Source organism: Cupressus sempervirens, chromosome 3 (assembly GCF_028749045.1).
Source record: "Cupressus sempervirens isolate cs-2001-9-10 chromosome 3, ASM2874904v1, whole genome shotgun sequence".
Classification (NCBI taxonomy): domain Eukaryota; kingdom Viridiplantae; phylum Streptophyta; class Pinopsida; order Cupressales; family Cupressaceae; genus Cupressus; species Cupressus sempervirens.
The window spans coordinates 309,682,245-309,706,126 of record NC_143120.1 but is presented as its reverse complement, the minus strand read 5'-3'; the positions used below and the strand labels follow the sequence as shown (position 1 = coordinate 309,706,126).

The following is a 23,882-nucleotide window of genomic DNA, read 5'->3' as shown; positions in this document are numbered from 1 at the left end:
GTCTACTCTGTTAGCTCTAGGTGGCCGAGTAAACCCTATCATCAACCTCATCATGTCCCCTTCAGTGCTTGAACATTCTCGGGCATGCCGAACCGAAATGTCCCCAAGGGTCACTAAATCCCACAGGGTTGTGATCTTTAACAGGGATAATCACAGAGCTCGTGTGAGGTATGGATGTGATTCTAGTTCCTACAAGATCATGTTGTAGAGACCTACAACAACCTCTCTCTCTCTTTGGAGATCACATTCTATTTTCATTTTACAATGCCATCTCAGGTGATGCCGAAACTTGCAGTGTTGGCTAGTACAAAGTTGCCAACTACCAAATCTCTCTCACCTTTCGTCATGGGATCAAACTGTCTACTCCATTAGCTCTGGGTGTCCGAGTAAACCCTATCCTCAACCTATAAACAAATATTTATATACCACTATCAATTTTATCTCTCTAATGACTTGTGGAATGTCTTTTGTTGCATGAAAATGATCACCAATTGAACCATTGATAATTACAAAAAATCTTGCACCCTCTAAAAAAGACATATTCCATTTACATCATTTCTTGATGAAACCAAATTTTATCATAACTTTGTGCAAGAAATCCCTTTGAAGCCTATCATAAGCTTTCATCGTAGTCAATTTAATGACACATGAGGGAAGGGAGTTTTTTTTAATGGAATGCAATACTTCATGAAAAACTAATGCACCATCTATAGTTTCTCTTCCAAAAATAAACCCCCTTCTATTTAGAAACAATCAAAGGGGGAATATACCTTCAATTTTCTCATCCCAAGATAGAATTCCATTGAAATCCCTAGGCACAATAAATTTATCATCTTCAATGCTAGAAATAGCCTAAGAATAGGAATCCAAAAGTTCTATCTTATCATCACATGTAGAAGTAGGGCCATATATATTGAGCACTCTGAATGACATACCAAAATTAGTAACAACTACTTGCCACTAGTTAGGAAAAGACTGAATATATAGTAGTGCAAGATTTATGGTTCCAAAGAATACATGAACCACCCAAAGCACATGCAACATGAACATGAAATGAGTTCCACTTAGTCAACTTTGCAATAATAGAAGAATATGATTATTGAGACAATTTTATTTTTTGAAGAAAAATTACATCAACACCACCCACATCAAGTTAGATTAGAGAGCAAATCTTTTGTTTGACATTTTACGAAAGGTCCCTCATTCTTCTAAGGAGTGCCTTTTGCACTCCTTTTCCTTTTGCTATCTATCAAATTTTTATCCAGAGTAGCTTGAATACCAAGGTCAATTTTCTCCTTAATCTTTTAAGCATTAGGTTTGCTTTGTTGTCTCTTACAAGTAGACACTTGAATTGAATCAAGAATGGGAGTTTGATGTGGAGAATAGCTTTGCAAAGGATCAAAATTCTTCTTAGAGTCCTTATTCACAAAATATGACTTACTAATAGGCACCTTATGCACAACCAAGTCAGAATTAGTTAAATCCTTATAGAAATTATCAACTATTATAGGACTATAATGAATAAAAGGAAACATTATTGGGGTTACATGGATTAGTAACTATCACGATTCCCTTAAATAATAATGAACACTATTGTATACGCATAGCCAAAACTAAACAAAATTGTTGTTTCAAATGTTGTTATAGGGACACTAGCTAAATAGCCTAATATTTGCACAACAAAAAGTGGGTAAAGTAAGACAAACCTTTAATTGATGAGAAAAATAAGAAATCTAAGGAGGAGATGGCTTTAGTGCAAACAACTATACCACCAAGTACAAGATCAATCACATTACAATACAAGAAAAAGATGAAAAAGAGTAGAAAAGATCAGGTAATATTAGATGAAGCTATCATACTTTCAATCTATGATCATACAAAATTGGATTCTGACGCTATGATAAATTATGGATAATTGTGAAGGGGAAAGATGTAAAAGAGAAAGATAGGAAGTGAAGTACAAACAACTATTATAAGATGTAAAGGACATCTTATTACAAATTGTTCTAGATGCACTAGCCAATGAAAAACCTCCAATGATTGATCAATTAAGTTTACTTGTAAAATAGGTAAATGCACCTGATGTTGATGTTAATGAAAATTTGATACAATTAGAAGAGAAAAGAATAGAGAAGAAGATTATGGAGAAACTAAATGAGTCCATTATTGCTCAACAAGTTGAACTTGGTGGTATTACAACCGAGCTAGAAAATATTCTTAAAGAGATAATCCACCTACTCCAATAGTTATGTGATGTACTACATTTGACACAATATATTTTAAAGAAAGTTGAAAAATATTGATGAGGATTTAAAGAATAGTGTTTCTAAGTTAACTGAGGTACCTTAGTTAATCCAGGTTTATTTAAGTAAAGACATGGACAAGATGAGAAGACAATGTCTTGAATTTCAAGCACTCTTGATACCTTACTTGGAACTCATACAAAATAATGTTAATAAGGTTAGGTAACTTATCCTTACTCCTAAAATGTCTATTATTTAACATGTGATTAAACTTTGAATGGAGATACATCCACAACACTTGGCATTGGATGGCCACTTGGTAAATATTAAGTCTATCTCTCTAATATTTGTAGACCACTATTTTGTTGGATAGAGTAATTTAAAACTACTGATTTCTTTAATGGAGTTCCTAATAAATCTCAAGGTTCTCATTTAGGTGACCAATTGCCAGGAGGTCCACGAATATTACTAGATAAAGTCTATTGCCAATCAATATTGTATCAAAAATTCAAACTAATTAGGTATTGAATTAAACTTGATAAACAAATGATAGAGAAGAAAAACTTTAAACATGAACAATATCATAAATCATATGATGATGACATATTGCAAATGATTAACTTATGCATAAACAATGATAAAATTAATTGTTAATCAATATTCTATCAAAGTTTTTAATAGATTAGGTATTGAATTTAATTTCATACATGCACATATCTAATTTAATGTCATACATGAACATATCTAATTTAATGTCATACATGAACAAACATATCATATCATATGTCGTATATGAACAAACATATCATATATTAACCAATAATGTCATAAGTCAAATAATGTCATACATCAAATATAGAATGTCATATACATCAAATGTGTATCGAATATGTCCACTAATGCCTATATATATATACATGTCTAGATCAACTACATCTTTTCCTTCCCACGAGGGGAAGGAAACAAGTCTCTCGACGTCCTTTTTTATCATGTGGAGGGAGACGATGGAGATGATGGGGCCCTCCTGACACACTCACTCAACCTCTTGTTGAAGCTCTTCTCCAGCTCCAACTGATACAAAGAAAGTAGATATGAATCAATATTTATTATACGTTGAAATCAAATATATGTACACACAAAATCAATTATTTTCTTACCACCAACAAATAGTCACTCTGTAAGTTCACCTCAAATGCTCGTTGATGATCAGGCATGACAAGACCCTATAACAATTCAATAAATATAATCACTTATAAATACACATATCACCAACAAAAATATTGTACCCAAGTAAATATCACCAAAGTCATCCTATACCCACCAATATCAACCCAAGTTTTGATTGTGGGTCCAAGATATTTAGAGCATGTGAAATTTGATCTAAAAACTTATTTTTGGGTTTAGAGAGAAAATACATGTCATAAATGGTAAGATAAGGTCCAATAAATGAAAGGAATTATTTGATTGAAGTTGAAATAGAGAAGCACACTTATAGATAAGGGTAACCTTGAGTTTTTAAACAAAATGAATCAATATAGGACCTAAATAATAATTTGAAGGTCCAATCAGTGTTAGGAGAGTGTGAAATCAATGTAGGAATCCATAATGTATATTAAAATGGGGCTAAAATTAATACTAAATAAGTGTTCTTACTTTTTCAAATGATACATGTAGTCCCCACTTTATTGGAAGCATGTGTCCACCTCGTGCACACAATAAAGTAGAAGAAAAAAAGAGAAAGAGGTAAAGATTTTGGAAAAACTACAAGGAGATTAAATATCACCAAGTTGAAGGACAAAAGCTCCCAAACCAAGAATATTAACTATTACATTAATTTGCAAGGATACATAAAAGAACAACAAAATCCTAAAGCTTACTAAGATTCCAAGTCAACTAGTTGAAGAGACCTCACTCAAGAAAATGTCTCAATCTCAAGCATCATGTTGAAAAAGCTATAGAAAAAGCTCAAGTGGTCACTTGAGAAAAGAAAGAGAAAAAATAAAAGATAAGAAAATACTCAATGATTTATCCCACTAGCATAGCTATAAGAGTATGAAAATAAGAGAGAAGGGCCATGAATCCAAAAGTATAGTAAGTTATCTTATCCAATTTTATTTTGTATGGGAGGAGGAGGAGAACAAGAATGAAAGAATGTAGAATTTTGTTATGCTAGTTCCATTCATCCCAAAGAAATAGTGAAGGAGAGTTGATGGTGTTGATTCCAAAAACTATAGTTTCTTTGAATCCTAAGGATATGCCTAGTTCTATTATCAAGTTCAACATTTGACTTTAGCCTATGAATAATATTAGTTTAAAACACAAATTCTCTTGCACTTATGACTCTACTAGACCAAGGTGAGTATATCTAATCCCCAATTATATCTTTAAACTTGACTATTATTTATACAAAACATATAACTTCCATCTTGTAGGTCTTACTCCTAGTTGCAATCAACTTGGAATACAACTAATCTTCTATTCCTATATTTACTTTTAATTTCATTATCTCCTACTCTTAGTCCTCAATATTTGATTTTCCTACTTCTTCTCTACTTCTAACTTCAATATGTGCTCCTAGTTCTTCTTTATCTAATTCTTTCATTGCCACTTCTACCTTCACTCCTAGTTTTTGAATTAAAAGTAGCCAAAACTAGGGGGCTGACCGTTTAACAAAAAACTAACCTACTATCAACAGATAACCATTAAACAAAACTACCCCTTACCACTTAGTAAAACAAAAACAAGGTTTCTATCCATAATTAAAAGAGTATCAGTAGGCCTAACATACATACTACTTGTGTAAAAACCATAAAAGATATAGTAATATATAAACAAAGGTTAACATTAGAAATTTTGAGATTAACTATTATAAACAACAACTAAAACAAAGAAAATTCTTTCATACCTCTGTCAGTGGCTGTGAGCTAGCCATATCTGTGGCCACTCCACTATCAACAAACTATCACAGATGAGGAGGTGTGTCCGACATCATGAGCTACATGTCATACAATACATGTTACATCTAACATGAAACATAAAATAAATATAATCAAATGAATTAAATTAACATGAAACAACTATACCTATGTGAAGCTCGTATGATGTCTATGCTCCAAGTTTGTGGTAAAGGTTGAGGGTCCTATGGAGAACTGATGCACATGCATAATTTTTTTTGTCAATCCTTAATATGATTACGTAATAAATATATGTATTAATTAAAATGATTAAATTGATACATACTTCAGGACTCATGGAAGGGACAAAAAATGGGCCTGGAGGATCATTGCTAGGCCCAGCAATACTCTGACCCTAAATTTTGAACAATGTCAATAGATGCTAATTAATTAATCATTCACTATACATATGAAATGTGATCAAAATAGTAAATTATAATTGTAATTTACCTGTGTGTCAATGCCAAATGTGTCGTTCAGGAACTGATCGGTGACAAGCCCATCATCTACACCATCTCTAGCATGAGTGCCAAATGTGCATAGGGATCTACATGAAGTGCACATGTGACCACGATGCACAGAAGGCTCCCCCTCAACTAATGGGCTCATGGAATGGATGAGGGTCTGCATCAAAGCATTAATGGTCCCTAGAGTGTTGGCCTCTACATTTTCCTTCACAACTGAAAGAATAGTCACATGCTCACACTGTGGCTTGACCACAGGTGCCCTAACTACATTAGGGTCACGACGTGCTCCCGACCTCTCAAATGATGACCCCCCCACCTCTACCCTAGGAGTATAATATATCAAAATAATTGGGGATCTCCCCAAGGAAAAACTCACAATATAATTTCTTCAAAAAATATATGGGGACCTTGTGATTGTTGCAAGGAGGGGCATCAAAAACCATCCACCATCTATCCCAAAAATTATTTCTAATAGCATCGTGTATGCACCAATGGATGGGGAATCATTTAGTACCCTCTCTAACAGTATTTTGCTCACCAATTTTTCTAAATAATGCACATATACTACCTTTTGGTATTTCTTTTTTTTTAACATCTTCATATGACAATTTATTTGCATAAAATATTTTTTGTTCATCCCTCTTAACCCGCCAAATATCTAACTAACCACTAACTGAGGCTATCTAGGTGTTAATGGATTTGAGGGATGATACCAATTGAGCCCTCATTGGATTGGTTTGTCCAGATTCTTTCAACCGAGCAATGAGTCTTTCTAATTCAATTTTACCTCTCACTATTTCATTTATTATATTTTCTTGTGTGCCTAGCGGAGGTCTTGCAATTGGTTGGGGTTGTGGAATTTGTTCTTCTTCTTGAGGAGGGTTTTGGTTTTGAGGTTCTTGAGGGTTTTGACACTCTTGTGGATTTTCCACTTGATTATGAACATTTCCTAATAAAAAATCAATTGAAATCCAAATAAATAAACAAATCTAAATGAAATTTGTAAAAACCCTACAAAACAATATAAAAAACCTACAAAACAATATGAAAAACATATCAAACAATGCAAGGTTAGGTTTGTATCACTTACGGTGTCATCATGGGTGCGCTTGTGGTCTTGCATTTTGACGATGAGGAGGCATTTTGGAAAATGGTGGTGAAAATGCTATGTTTCCAACTCGTGTACGCGCTGCTCGTTATAGGAATAGAAGAAAATACTAATGAAAATGATGGGCTATGGGTCTGCAACCCATCATATACACTTTTTTTGTTTTGGTAATAGTGCATAGTGCTATAACACACGCGCACTATTTAAAATAGGGGGAAAAAAAAAACTACTTGTCACCTTTTTGGCACCACAAGTTGGTGCATTGACCCATAATAATTATGAAATCCTCCAACTTGCCCAAAAGAATTTTTAGATCATTATAAATTATTGGTGGATGAATATGACGGAGGAGCAAAAATTAGGGGTACAATTTTTGACATGGGGTAAATAATCTACTAAGAGATTGGAAGAGAGGCAATCTCATTACTTCAAATTATCAGTGATCCTTGTGGAGTTGATCCTCATGGAGAAGGGCAACAAGGTAATTTTCATATTTTCCAAATTATTTACTACTTTATTAGACTCCCAATTCCAGTGAAGAGAAGCAATTTATTCAAAACATATTCCCACAAGACAAGCCTCAGACATGATACCATGTAACTTCCAATCATATAGCCTAACTATGTTTCCATCTTAAGAACCTCTAACACCACCTGTAGCTCCCCTTCATTGTTGGACCTAGTCCCAAGGAAGAAAGAACTACCTTTGGCATACTGCATTTAGCACAATAAAACAAAAGCTCCATCCAGACAAAAAAAAGGTTTTGCTACATCAAAATTCTACTTCAGTAACTCTCCAAAGATAGCCTCGAGGATGTCCCTAATCATTTAATTCAATGTTTGAATACCTGGTCTTTTAATTCAACATTTGAATACCTCATTAATGGGTATATCAAGACACTTAAAGTAAATTGAATGGCAGTGAGAGATTCACAATTGTCTGAGATGAAAGAGTCAACAAAATCCTCCAATACTAGAAGGTAATGAAAATAAAATAAAAGTTCCATTTAATTCAACAAGACTGCAATTAAATTTTATAGAATGTCAAAGAAGCTACTAGGGTTTTACTTAAACAAGAAATTACAAACAAAAAAATGTACAATAATTTTTAAAAGGGGATGAAGCCAATTGTAGTAAATCAACAATGGATAGGTATGTGCTTAAACCTTATAGTATGTTTTGCTACTTATACAGAAGAGCTATCAATTTTATTGTAATAGAATTATTCATGGTCATGACTCATGAGAGATGGGTTCTTCTGGCTTACTCATGAAATGTAGATCAATGAAGATTTGACTCAAACTAGATAATTGACTCCTTGTAAATCATCACATAATTTGATACAACGAAAACACCACTCATTGGAAACTATTAATTCTTATCAATAACAATGCAACACTATTATTTAATAAAACCTTGAGGCAATATTTTACATGAATGAGTCTAATGATCAGGAAAGGCATGCTTGAACGTCAAATTTAATTTCATATGATGAAGACCTCTAACCTGTAGATTGTAACAAGCACTTCAAGAATAGTTCCATCAAATGAGCCAATTATGTATGGACTATACTTGACATTTGTAGCAACACTAGCATAGTTTAAAATAATATAAGGAAATGGTGAGATTCTCAAAAGAGCAACAGCTTGGAACTAATGGAACTAGTTTCCTTCTCCTACTAGCCTGATCAGTGCAAATTTCTGAGGCCACCTTTCAAGCCATTTATGTGTTAGAAAAGGGATATTGACCATTATAAGATATCTTATAAATTTAATTAGTTGAATTTTATCAACATGGAACCACAAGATGATGGGCAAAAATTTACATATATTTGGTTGCGAATGGTAGACCCAATGAAGTAAGGCAAGGACATGCCAATACTAGTTCCTGTCATTATTATCAGGAATTCAATGCTATATCCAAATGTCATTCCAGCTAGCCACATTGAAAGTACAGAAGGTAGCAGAAAAATAGGAAACAAACCCATTGACCCAATACACACAAATACAAGTGCTTTCACACTAAAAGTTGTTGCTTCCCAATACAAGATTGGTATAATCACCTACCACAAGGAATAACATAAGACTTTTATGAGAAGAAGTTTTCTTTTTTAGAGAAAAGAAAGAAAACATCCATGTAATTTTTCTTCCAACACTAATGCAAGAACAGAATTAATTCCAGTCTGGCTAGTCACAAACAAATGATCATAAACTCTAGCAAAAGATGTGAAGCATTCTAAACTATAGATATCTTGCTCCTCCTTCTACTTCTCCAACACTTTCAAATATATACAAACCACCTAGAAAATGATAGTGACTCACAATAATTTTCAACCAAATAGGTAGAAACAACTACAAGCATACATGAATGTGCATTCACATTAATACACACAAAGAAATGTCAATGCTTTCCTCCCTCTCACTTATTCTCATATTATTTTCCATATAAAATTAAATTATGTCAAGAAAAATTGTCAATTGCAGTGGATAAGTCAAAAAACTATCATAACACGTACTCGAAAAATAATTCCATCTCAATTAAGTTGGATGGTATACCAAATTTATCAATGATGGAAAGAAAATGAAAAGTTAATTTTATAGATCTCCAAAGAAAAGCACAAGGAATTAAAACATTTCAAAACTTGGTCAATTATAATTAGCACTCCCTAGATGATGAAAGCAGCTACAAATGCCAATAGAGAAAAGCATAATAAAATCACCTTAATCCACCAGAATATGTAATACTTGTCTACTTCTTCTAGAACTTTCAACCTCTTGAATTCTTGGGGCTCTAGTTCATCTAAAAAACCTAATCTAACATAATCAGTTTTTTCCTGACATGCCACCTGCCTAACATTCTGAATGACTTCCCTCATTGATTTAATGAAAGTAGTGGAGAACTTCTTGTTCTTGTCTTTATTATGAATAGGTCAATCTAGTTATGTGTATTTGTACACATAGATCACAAAAGGAAAGGTTAATGAGAATGATTTATATGACCATAATTGTATGTAAAATAGCTTAGTTTAACTTATTTCAATAGATCAAAATACTATAAAAATAGCACATCATGATCCTACAAGAGAATTTAGAATAATTACATTCAAAGTGAATGCCTGCTACTGTATAGATTGCTTTTTCTAGTTACAATTGTATGTCACTAGTTTGACACCCTCCAAGAAGTTCATGTGTGGAATGATGGGATCTTGATCTGGATATTTTGACCCAAAAAACCAAAATATTCAAGTTAATATAATTCAAAGATCTTTGCCACCTTATCATAGCTTGCAATTAACAACTTGTTAAAAGAAAATTCAGGCCAAATGGAATGTTCATATCAAGAAGAATCACAGGAGTCTAAAAGACATTGTGAATTTATTAATCATGTAATGTTTATTACTTGTAAGAAAACCTTAGAAACATAAAAGTCGATAATCTAAAAAGTTATCCACAATTGCACAGTAAATAAATAGCAACAAATATGCAAAATAATAAAAAGAAAACTCGACACCAACTTGTACCAAGAATAATTGGCGACAAGTTTAATAGCTCCTTTTAGTTGTTGAAACTTGACATACATTATTGCTTACTTTATAGGTCTTATCTCAATGTGTTTCGATAATCCAAAAAGCCATCTTCCATTTAAACTAAGCTAAAATTTCAAATAATAATAAATATAATGTGGCTCTCTCATAAATGATACTGTTAAGAGGCCTTAGAGAACACAAAAAGTGTTTTTGCACCATGAAACTAACTTCAAGGTTGGATACACAAAACACAACATAGCTATTTGTCTAAAACAATACATTTCAAATGCCTTAGAAAATTTTAAAGGTGTATTTGCAACACAAAATTTGAAAATAATTTACTTAGGTTGGATACCTTAGATAAAATCTCTACAAATTCCTTCATATAATTTTTAATTGGCTTTGGTGCCATCATGTGAAGTTAGGAATTTAACTTGAATCTGTCTTCAATAAACAAGAAAGATATAAATCTTGGTACATAGCAATTCCTCAACTAAGTTGTATAAATAGAAATTAAAATCTTGTGTGTTGTGATTAATCTCAAGAACATCAAACCTAGAGTCCCTCTTGTGGATGCACATTCATTATCAAATAAGTGTATCAAATATTTGCAAATCAGATAGTGATCTTAAGATATCTATTACACCAATGAGAGTCTAATGCTCTCTAAGACCAAGAAAACTTATCTTTGCTAGTTATCTTTGAAACTGACACAACACCAAATTCAAAAAAAGAAAAAAAAAAGTAGTGCTTGATAAATGAGATGATTATTGAACTTACAATAATCTTTTATTCCTTTCAAAAGCTTGAATGAAACATCTCTCACTTCTACTATCAACCATTTCTACAAGATTCTTGCATGAGCAAATCTGAAAGAGTCAAAACAAGTGGATAAGAAACTACTTAACTAGTAAAACACACAACTTTGAAGTTGATAAATTCCAGCAAAATCAAAACTCCATTATCAGCAATTTAGAGAAAAGCAGTTACCAGTCTCTTCTTAGTGACGGCAACTTGCACTTGAGCAGCAACCCTTTTGCATCTATCATTTTTGTTGTATTAAAAAATGAGCACAATTTGAGAATAATAAAACATTTCCATGACAAACTCCATGGTCAAGTTTATGGTTTTTTTGCATCTAATGCACACTGAATACTTTAGTTCAACTTACTGATAGAGAAAAAACCATCAAAACTTGCACAAGAGAAATGACAAACCTGGGATCTCAACAAAAAGGAATGAAGGTTCAAATGCTGAATTTTTTAGGAGTTGCAAACACATTTCCCAATTTCCTTGCCAATTCATTTCCCCAAAAAACAAATGTTGTGAAAAACTGAACCATCAACTATGTGAGTGATGCAAATGCAACTGACTAAAAATAATGACATATCGTAAAAGCTTCATGTGTGCATTTTCAAATCCAGGGACATCACATAAACGACCATCTTCCTTTCCACTACCATATGCCCTACAATGTGAATTGAATGGCATTAGTTATTTACCATGCTCCAAACCAAAGAGAAAAATATCATTCCACTTTCATAAACCTTTCAATCATCCATTATGAATAAGAAATAGCATTATAGGCTGAATGAAAATGCCTCCAAACTGACCTAGAAAAGAACACTTATCTGAGTTCTCTGTGATAAGTCCAACACTAGAAACATCATTTAAAAAGTGTTGAATTCAACAAGAAGAAGAAACCAAGTGTAGCTTTACATTATTCAAAGACCTTACAAAAATTGATTTGCAATAATTTTAAGCCTCTTGATCAAATAAACATATAGTAATTTATTTATGGAATCAAATTTTATCTTGAAATAAATGTTAATGTCCTTGTATGATGTCAATGAGTGAATTTTGTTCTAAGATGAACTGGTACAAGAATATTTCAAGAACAAACTAGCTGATGCCATATTTGGACATAAAAAGAATTTAATTGAAATGGATATTTGCCACACAATCAAAATGTCAAGGAAGAGAAAAAACATACATAAAATGGGCTCTTGCCCTACATTATCATTATTTTATTTACAAACACAACACAGTCTAAAAAGTGATAATACACACTGATAATTCATACGTATTTAGAGAAGTACAATCCTGGACTCAAAACAAAACTAAGGCTACCAAATGTGTACAATCTACAATCCATAGTACAAAAAGAGGAGAGCAACTCAGTTTAGTAGGATAGCAATTAGTCGATGGTCTAACAACTGGTTGAATTTATTCATCTTCTAAGTGCAGCTAGTAATTTGCCATCTGTACCTGAATATTTTTTTATTAAAAAAAGTATCAGTTTTTCTTTCTAGAAAACCACAAGTTCTATTAAATAAGGAGTGTTTACAGAATAAATGAGAATGAGGCAATGATAGTAAAAGACCATTAAATAGGATAGTACACTTTAGGACCATGGATTTTATATTCATATCTTAAATTGTAATTAATATGAACAATAAACATATCCTTTCACTATGACACAAAATAATACAACTACAATTTTACTGATCATATTCTTAATGAATGAATTAAAAAGTAGTATCTTTTAGGTATCTGATGGATCGGTAGAATTTAAAGAATGTCAAGTAGGATATATACCTCTTATAGTTGATGACGAGGTGAATTACTATGGCTTAAATTTTTAATAATATAACGAGCCTATGAGAGTAAAAGCCAAGACTATTATTGGAAGAGATTACATGGCAATGCTACACAAAGATGACTAGTTAAAACATATCCCATACCTTGCCGCCAATTGCCTCTTGATGCTTTGGATGTGTTTGTATCATCATCCATATTATCTTTGTTCAGCTGGTAGATTTTAAAGCAATTAGTTTAATGTCAATGTGTCCATACTTGCAAATTATTAGGTTATAACCAAGGTAAGATTTTGAGTACCAACCTTATCTACCCCTTCTACTTTTGCAATTGAAGGATCATGGTACAGATCATACCCTCCATAATATAAAGAAGAACCAAGGAAAGCATCACTCAAGTTCTGACTCTTGTTGCTTTGATACTTTTGTGAATTGCTACCTGCATACATAGAAAAGAATTTTAAATTTGTATAAATGTAAAATTCATAGCTCTCTCAAGAGAAAGCAAAGACGTCATTGCCAAACCTTTAAGTTGTTAACATTATAATAGTAAAGGAATGCACAACTTGCAAAAGTGTAGGGGCTTGCAAAGCATACAAGAAATTTTCAACCAAAAAGGAAAAGAAAGGAAAATGAATTGAAAAACAAATTCATGAAATGATGTACTTTGAAATCAATAAATACCCTCTTATATTATTCAAACATTATGTTGTAGACTTATAGGCAAATGTCAACATGAGGCTAGAGTTGTAGCAGTGGCCTGTGCTCTAACAATTTATGTACTTAAAGGTTAGAGCCAATAAAACTAAGAAGGAAACCTCTCATTCAAAATATCCATAACATAAAAAGCTATTATATCTTCATTTATTTATTGCCTACTCTTTTAGGGACACATAAAATGTCTAGACTACTAAGCTAGTGTCCTTAAATATCAAGTCAAATTATTGAAATAATTGACCAAAGCTCCTTCAATTCCTCATGCATGCATGGATGAGAATGTACAAATGGCATTAGGGAATTCACATTAAAGACAAGATTCTCAAAAATCATTCAAGTTACTACCCAAGTCAATTTAGCCACACTTTTAGTGCATTACAGTAAACAACAGACAATTCAACCTTCATCTTGGACCTTTGTAAAATCGAGTCAGGCATCTTCACTATATGTTAAGGTTTATGTGGCAGGATTTTAAATGAAACTGAAATAAAAGGGGTGAGAGAAGGTCCATTTGTGCAAGATATCTAGCTTGTTCCTTATATAAGAACAAAAGCACTGTATAAAAATGAGAAATGTTTTCCACAAAATTTGCAACTCTAAATGGATAAACATGCTTGCAAGAATCAATACATACAAAATCAAGGTGCCAGAGTAATGTGCATAAGAAATTTAGTCCTTCTAGCCATGGCCTAGACATATGGGTGGAGCCTATGTTGCCACAAGTAATTAGAAACATGAATGCAATGACAATGTGACAAGAAATAAGGTTGGGAAGCTTTTGGAGCAAGAAATGGGTGTGTATGTGAGTGCTAGTATATCTTATATAAAATCTAAAAGAATTCATAAAACTTCATCGCTCTTAAACACTGGGAATTTCAAACATTGTCTCAATAAGACAAAGGATAATTGACTTTCAAACACTAAAAGCTAGATGACTGAAAGGCATATAAACAATTCAAACATTTATTGACAACAAGAAATAGCAGATTCAAAGTACAAAATCTATTTTATAATGCAAGATGCAAAAAATCAAGCCTCAAGTTGAGTGTTTTACAACTAGTTATGGAGTGATATCAATGACAACCCATGTTATTCTTGGTATAATAGCTACAACTGAGACACAGCCTCGAAGGCAAAGGGTAATCATTCTCCATGCATTATTAAGATTATGGGTGTGAGAATTTGTGTCTAGGCTTGATATATCATTCTCCCTACATTAAGAAGATTGTGTGTGTGTGTCTGTGTGTGTGTGTGTGTGTGTGTGTGTGTGTGTGATTGGAAAAAAAAACCATCCAATGAGTTTGGCTCCAAGACTAAATAGATGAATCTTGACAGCAAAATCACAATATCCAACTAATTTTTTGGAGAGAAATTTAGGATGAGTTTGACATAAATAGAAATCCTAATATATTTTGCATGAAAACAGAAGCAAAAGTTTTGCATACCATTCATATTGCAATCCCTTATGATTTGTTTGACTCTCTACCCATAACTTGCAATTAAAAGAGGGATCAATGAATACCCACCAAAAAATCTACAAATTGGCTTATTTAACATGTAATACTTAAATCATGGGGTAGACGAAGGCACCAAATTCAAACAAAGACCACTATTTTTCAAATAACCTACTAACACATCTTCAAATTGGTGTTAGCTCCACATCTAAGCACTGAAATCTTAGTGCTAGAAGCCAACATATTTAATCGACTACTCTAGGTGAATAGCTATAATCAACCTTTTTTAGCCCTAATTTATATAAAGTAAAATACCAACCCTTCATGTTTCTTTGTAACGTAATTAACATTCTCTAAAATATCTTCAATTGGTTAAATGTAAAGACCGTGAAATTGAAAACACAATCGAAAAATTATAATCTAATGTTCAAGCCCTAATGTCATAGAAGAAAACTCAAACAATAAAGTCCCTAACATTCATCTTTCCTTGTAAAAAAATCAATTAGAACCCCATTATCTTCAAGTTGGATAAATCATACAATCCATCATATTCAAATCAAGGGTTGTGAATGCAGAATAAAAAATAAAAATGGAAAACAAATACATGCATACCAACATTGAAATCTAAAGAGCACAAACCCCAGAATCAAACATGGGCTACCAATTCATATCTACTACTCTAAATCATAAAAAATAAAACATGGAAAGAGAATTCCCCAACTTTCACTTTCTGTACTACCATAATCAAATGCTCCCAATCAGCGCATCTTCAAATGAACCTACATGCACGAAAAACATACAAGTAAGAAATGTTTCTTTTTTTTACATGTAAGCCCTATGTTGGTCGAAATTTTGAACAACATCCCTATGTTGGTCAAAATTTTGACTTGGAGGGGTGTTGGTCAAAATTTTGACCAACACAAGGCTTACATGTAAAAAAAAAGAAATTTTTGCCTTAACATTCTGACCAACCTAAACTTATTTAGTTGATGGTCAAAAATTTTGGTAGAAAAATGAGGTTAAATGTAGTAGTGATGAGTGTCTATATAGAGTCATTGCAAGTTTAGCTCAAAATCAAAAGAGTGATCAAGGAGACAATTGATAAGAAATCTTGTTTGTATGATTTTTTTATCTCATCTAATCTTTGTTTGGTTAAACTCTTGTAGCTATCCTTCCTTCCTCACTGACTGGATCCAAAACTAGGACCTAAGATCCCTAAGAAGGTGAGTATATTTTTTAAATGGCTTCTGCCTCCTAGTGGTTTCTTTTGAATTAACACCGATGGTTCCTCTATGAACAATCCAACTATAGTAGGAAGTGGTGGTGTTGATTGGGTTGGTGGGTTGTTTAGTTCCTCTTTTCTTCTTAGATGGGTGCTCATTCAAATAGTTACATTGAAGTGTGGTCAATTTTAAAGGGTTATATAAAAAGCACAAGAAAAGGGATGGAGAAAAGGTTATCTATGAAGGTGAGTATATGATTCTTGTTTTTTTGTTGAATAAGAGAAAAATCCAAAAGGCTATGGTGGTCAAGAAAATTCTTGGTTTGGCCAATTTTTTTTATTCTTTTCTTTTTGGATATCCCTAGAGAATGGAATATGGTGGAAAATTGTTTGACCAAATGGATGTTTGAGGGACTTCATGGGTGGAATGCCATTGATGGGGTGATTTGGTCCATGATAAATGGCTGCAGCCCCTCGAGAGTATTTATGAAGATCAAAGGTTGTATAGGTAGATGGCTGCAAGGATGGATGAGGGTTAGAAGGCCCTTTGAGTTTTTTTTGTGCATTGTTGTTGGTTTTGTTGGTCCTCATGGTGGATTCGTCTTATATTGTATGTTATGATGATTGTTCTCATCTGACAATCATTTTGTTGTATTGGTATTTGAGTGTTAGTGAATAACATTTTTCAGCTTTGCCCATGAATAAAAATATTCACAAAATAAATAGAATATGGCATCTCTGACTCCATGCAGTAAATAAAATAATTCCAAGAAAATAAAACTAAGTAAATAAAGTAGCTCCCAATTGATATCTTTGGATAGATGTATTTAAAATTTGTATAATAGTCAATATATTTAATATATATAAAATAGACATATTATTTACAAGATATAAATTTATTTATTCTTAAAAAATTTAAATTAGTTATAATATATTTAAATTTAATACTTTTAGTAGATTTTTAAGTTTTTAAAATAAATAATTCATGATTTTATATTTAATAAAGTTTTTGCAAATTTATATAGTCGTAATGCTTGTTTGAAGTTATTATTTTTGTTGGACTTGATTCAATTTTAACTTTCCTAAACACAAGCCATGTAAATAATAAATAAATAATACCATATAGAAAAGATACAATTTCTGACCAAATATTTTAAATAAAGATGAAGGAAGTTTCCTCTTTGAGCTATCTCCATTTTGGTCCACAATTTATTCTTATTATATAGTGGTTGTGCCATACTACCTTTATGTTTTGTGATAGCTTGACTTCCCATGTAGAACAATGGTAAAGAACATTTCCCAAACAGTTTTGTGGCAGTTTTGTGGGATCGACTTGCCCAATCATTTTTTTAAATTTATAAATGTGGTTTACTATTCTAGTTTTCTGAATTAGAATTTTTGGATATTTATTTCCTTATACTTATGTTTTTGCAATTCTCAGATGGCTATGTAGATTTACTGATTGTTAAGAAATGTCCAAAGTGGTCGCTCTTGAGCTTACTTCTTAAGATGAAGGATGGAGGTCATGTCAAATCAATATATGTACAGTATTTGAAGGTGAGTTGCAATTAGTTGATTCATAGTCTTACTATGCATTTACTTGATGTAAATTAAGATTGTTATGAAATCATACATTTATCATTTTGTTTAAAATTTGTTCAATTTCATACTAGAAACCTGTTAACTATAATAGGAGGCAACCAAAGAGGAAATCCTGTCTATACATGTATTTGGTGCCAATAGATTCTGAGCTCAGTCCTTTGAGAGCCAGATCTTTTTCTTTTTTAGATTAACTATCTTGTTCAATGCACAGCTACTTTTTATCCAAGTCCTTATTCAGAAGAGTTAATAATAGATCAGTCCAATACAATGGACACCCATACTAATAAGATTCAAGAACCAATGATTAAATTATTAGAGACATGAATGGAAATCTATTTTAAGTAAAAGTGGAATTCAAACCCCTTGATGGTATTCTCCAAAAGCTTACATCTTTTTTGGGGAGAGATCTAAAATATATTACTTCTAAAAATAAGAGAGTTACATCAGCTTAACAAAATACTTATGAGGAAAATCAGGAGTGAATAAAAGCTTGATGAGATGAGTTTCTGAGCTTTAATCCCAATTAGCATCCTTGCATAAACTATCAAAGCTAAATATAGGTTGAACACCCCACTGAACTGTGTAGAAGTTTTGTCTGAAATGGTGCATACACCTATTTTTTAATAGAAATTCAATGACTTTCAGATTAATCATATGGAAAAGAGTATTGGAACTATTCTTGATCATTCAAGTGTCTACTAAGAGTAAGCCTCATCAAGCTAGAGAGACAGATAAATGCCTAATGTGATTTGTCTTTGAATCATATCCAAACAACTTGACAAAAGTACATTCCAAGATATTGCAATTACCATCAAACTCTGGTCAAGCACCAGCCACTATAAAACTTCATTATCAAACTCTATTTATAAGCATTAAGCTCTATTTATAGCTTCCCTACTAATGTCTTTGACAAACACTAGTCAAGCACTAGCCACTGTAAAATTCTATGGTCAATCTCTGGTTAGAAGCTTTTAGCTCTATTTAGAATTTACCTGCCAATGTCTTTGACAGGGTTTAAGACTTTTGTAGCTTACTCATTATTCCATTTTAATATATGATTGTCTTTATCAAAAAGGAAAAAAATCTCATGTCACTCATCTTCCACTGCTTGTTTGACCATGAATTAATAGAAGTGTGTCTCACTTGGTCACAATTCACAAACCTTACAATTCACAAACTTTTAGTCACATGGTTATAAAAGGGCTTCCAAATATAGCCCATCTAGTCTCTCCAATATTTTCCAGATGCTTAACCAGTTCATTAAGATAGACCTATGTTGCAAAAAAGATCAATTTACATCCTTTTCCTATGCAATATTTTTTGCAGTATTTTGCATTTATGCCCTATTTAAATCATGGGAAGATATAGGTTTGATTTATAATGCCCAAGATCCCTCACATAAAAGTTCATTCTATCTAGACTTTCTGTGCAAAAAAATAGGTAAGAGATTACGCTGCAATGTGGAGAACAAAATCTTCATATAGGCCTTGAAGCAATGTTTCAGGCATCATGTGATTCCTGTAATGCCAACAGACTGTTGCCACTCACTAGGCTACCTAGAAACATTTTTGTGGGGTTGACCTTGCTTTTATGGACTTCTTGGCATTAACGAGTATATCATGAAGCTAAAATGAGACCCGAATTCCTTGGCCATCACCCTCCCGTAGTGTTATGATATATTTCCTGGAAGTATTGTATTATGCACCGGTGATTCTTGTGCAATATTTTTCTCTTAACACTTTGACTAAGTTCGTCCAGTAGTTTGCTTGAAATGCTATGTTTGAAGTGTTGCCTAAAAGTATCCATTATGAGTAAGAGGCCTGAATTCATTCAAATACTGCTTTTGGGGAAGATCTAACAACAATAAAATATGTGAAATGAATTGTATTAGACACGCATTAACTCATAGGTTTGAGTCAGTTTGATAATATGTATTAAAGTAATGCATTTGAAGATCACCAGCGTATAGAGAAAATGGAGGCAGAGATCTTATTCACCACCATGAATGCCGCTATAGATGTAGGAAAACCCATGTCGTTCAAACTCCTTCATAGAGTTAGGGATTGTGCCTTCAATTTAAAATGTATTGCAATGAGATTACACATCAGTAAAACAAAAATAATAAACCCTGAATTTAAAACTGATAATAAACACATGAACCCACGTATTGACTTTGCAAGTATGGATCGAAACTCACAATTTTGTCTATAACAAGTTGTTCAGATCATGCATCTAAAGTTGTTTAGATTGGATAAGTTCGCACTTACCTGGACAGTAAAAAACACATCTACAACAACAATCTCCATTCCCTTAACGCCCACTATGATCAAAACCAAAAAAATCTAAATAAACCCGCACATGCAAAAATGTTTTTGTTTTTTACATCTAAGCTCCAAGTTGATTTAAATTTTGACCAACATGGGGCCTAGATGTAAAAAAAAGAAATTTTTGCTATCTACATTCTAATCAACCTAAAAAATTTAGTTGATGGTCGAAAATTTTGGTAGAAAAATGAGGTCAAATGTAGTAGTGCGTATTAATGAGGGGTTATGTACTTTGTGTGAAATCATAATTTAATGGGTGGTTTTTATAATTATTTCTCGCACACTTTGGAAGTATAAAGGGCCGCTAGCTCATTACTAAGGTGACCTTTCCCCCATACATCCTACATGCCAAATTAAGATCAACTTAAAATTTCAATTTATGATTTTGATTTTCCCTCCCCCCAACTTATCAGAGACTAGGTCCCACCAGACCTTAGAGATTGCAAATCCTAAAAATCAAAATAACATAATTTTCTAAATAAACAATAAATTAAATAAATGCAGAGGGGTCAAGTGGAACCAACCTAATATGTGATAGGAAGGGTGCTCCAAATAGTACCATAGTATAGAAATTAATGAAGTGGAGTGATAATGAAAAGACAAGAAGATGAGATGGAGTGAGGTGGAAAAAGAAATGGATTTCACATAAAATGTGAAATTTTTATTATGAAGGCCTTGAAATAAATTCAAGGGGTTGCAGATGTCTGAGTGGAAGACTCAAACAGAGTGGCTGCAGGAAGTGATGTTTCTATTGTGTTGAACTATTGAAGAAATTCCTCCCAGGTTGTTGGTTTGTGATATATCTTTAGGAGATGCCCATTAACCAGGAGTTTAAACTTGACCAGATCAATTGTTGACAGTTGAACTGCTCCATTGTTAAAAATTACTACAATTTCATATGGGCCAAGCCATCTGGTCTAAAATTTCCCTTGATGATGTTGATATCTAGAGTCATACATGAGTGCCCAATCACCAACAGAGAACTCTCTATCCTTGATAAATTTGTCATGTCATTGCTTCCTCTGACTCTAAATTAGTTTTGTGTTGTGAAAGGTTGACTTCCACCATTTGTCCAACTCATTGAGATGTAAAATTATATCATGTTGTGCTACAAGAAGAGTAATACCAAATTCCAAAGCTATCCATAGAGTCTTATGCTCAAATTCAATGGGCATGACAGTTGTCTTCCCATATAGGAGTTCAAAGGGTGTAAACCCAGTAGTAGATTTCCATGATATTCTATATGCCCGTAAGGCTTTAGGAAGTCAAGCTGCCCAATCTTTCCTATGCAATGACACTGTTTTAGTGAGTATGTTTTCTAGCTCTCTATGTCACTTCAACCTATCCATTGGCCTGTGGATGATACAGGGAAGATTTTCCATGCCTAATTTTGCATTCCTCCATGAGAGCAGCTATCAAATTAGATTTAAACTAAGGGCCTTGATATGATTGTAATTCTCTTGGAATACCAAACTTTGTAAAGATACATTCGTACAGGAACTTTGCAACATTATTATCACAAGGGTGCTTCATTGGTTTGGCTTATGCCCATTTGGTGACATAATCAGTGCCTACCAAAATGTAACTCTTCCCTTCTGAAGGTGGCTCAATAGGGCCAACAAAATTGATCCCCCATTTATCAAATGGTGCTACCACTATCTCTAGTAGCTACATCCTTGTGAATTGTGGGTCACTAGTAGCTTGTATTTAAAATCTTCAATGTGGTTCTCTTTGAAAGCAAAGTGGCCACCATAGGGCTCATCATGACAAGCACAAAGAACATCATAAGTCTCATCCTCTATAAGACATCTTCGTGTCACCTAATCTAGTCCAGTATAAAACATGAACCTAGAGATCCATGAAAAGTTGAAACTCTTCTCTACCAGCAACCGTCTTTCCTTTGTAGAGAAATGTGGAGGTGTTTTACCAATTGTTAGGTAGTTGGCAATGTCAACATACCATGGGTTTTGTGCTAACAAAAGAAAGAGATGTTCATCAAGAAAACTGTCTTCTATGGCTACAGGATCATCAAGTGTTTGAAGATGAGATAAGAAATCAGCTACAACATTTTCCTTACCTAGTTTGTCGATAATGGTAATATTGAATTCTTGCATTAACAATAACCACTAAGTCAAACGTCTAGATATTACATGTTTATTCATCAGATATTTGATGGCAGAGTGATCTGTATGTACAAATATTAGGTAACCTATAACATAATGTCTAAATTTATTCAGAGCATAAATTATAGCAAGTACTTCTTTCTCAGTTACAGTGTAATTATACTTGGCTCCCTGAAGATTTTTATTAATATAGTAAATTGCATGTTCCACTGAATCCATCTTTTGGCCAAGCACTACTCCAACGATGTGGTATGAGGCATCAATATGTATGTGAAAAGGTAGCTCCCAATTTGGTCCTTAGAGAACTGGTGTTGTTGAGAGGACTTCCTTAAGCTATAGGAAGGCCTTTGTGCAATCAAAATTCCATATGAACTCTGCATCTTTTTGAAGAAAATTATATAGAGGGGTTATAATTTGATTAAAATTCTTGATAAAGCATTGATAGTACCCTACATGTCCTAGAAAACTCCTAAAATCTTTAAATTTAGCTAGTATAGACAATGTGCATATAACTTCTATCTTTGCTGGATCCACTTCAATTCCTTTGGGGGAAATAAAGTGTCCCAAAAACATACCTTCATGCATCATCATGAAACACTTTTCACTATTTAAGGATAGGTTGTAGTCTTTACATCTTTGCAAAACCTTTTCCAAGTTTTCTTGAGCTTCTTCAAAGGTCTGCCTATACATGGTGAAGTTGTCCATATATATCTCCAAACAGTTTGTAGATATGTCAGAAAAAATACTAAGAACAGCTCTTTGGAAAGTTGCAGCTGCATTGCATAGACCAAATGGTAGGACTAAGTAGGCAAACATTCCCCATGGACACATGAATATGGTCTTGTCCTAATCCTCTAGTGCTATCTGTATTTGATTGTAGCCACTGAACCCATCCAAGAAGGAAAAGTACTTCTTTCTTACAAAATTATTAGGAACCTGGTCTACAAATGGCAGCAGGAAATAGTCCTTCTTAATAGCTAAATTGAGTTCTCTATAATCTATGTAGACTCACCATTTTCCTCCTTTTTTGGAATGATGACCAACCCATTGACTATCTGAAATAGGATAGACAAAGCCAGCATTGAGCAACTTTTGGAGTTTATTTTTGACAATATCTCGTAATGTTGGGTTTATCCTATACTGAGGTTGTCTTACAGGTTTACAATCAGGACTTATATAGATCCTATGAGTACAAAGTACTGGGTCCAAACCTTTCATATCTATATAATCCCAAGACAAAGCATCTTGGTGTTTTTATAACAGCTGCAGGATATCGTGATGTTGTGCCTGAGATTAGGATTTTCTTAAGTTTAGCTCTCTCCCTAGGGCAATTGTTGTTTTGACTACTTTTTCAACCATTGAAATCCAAGCAATTGGTGGTGAGTCTATTTCATGTGGCAGGAGTGAGTGGAGAAGTTGTGCAAACTCATAATAGTGAAGTTCAGATGGTAATGGCAAAATATTTTCTAAAACACAATCTTCTTTGGAAGATGTCTCAAGTTACATTTTGTACTCATTCAATATGATAGAAGAAATGACATCATCC

The 23,882-nt window shown here is 33.1% G+C and overlaps 1 pseudogene; it reads right to left on the bottom strand.

Moving 5' to 3' along the window:
• Positions 1 to 8,255: 8,255 nt before the first annotated feature.
• The window catches only part of LOC149566215 (uncharacterized), a 143,221-nt pseudogene continuing 127,594 nt past the window's right edge, over positions 8,256 to 23,882 (bottom strand).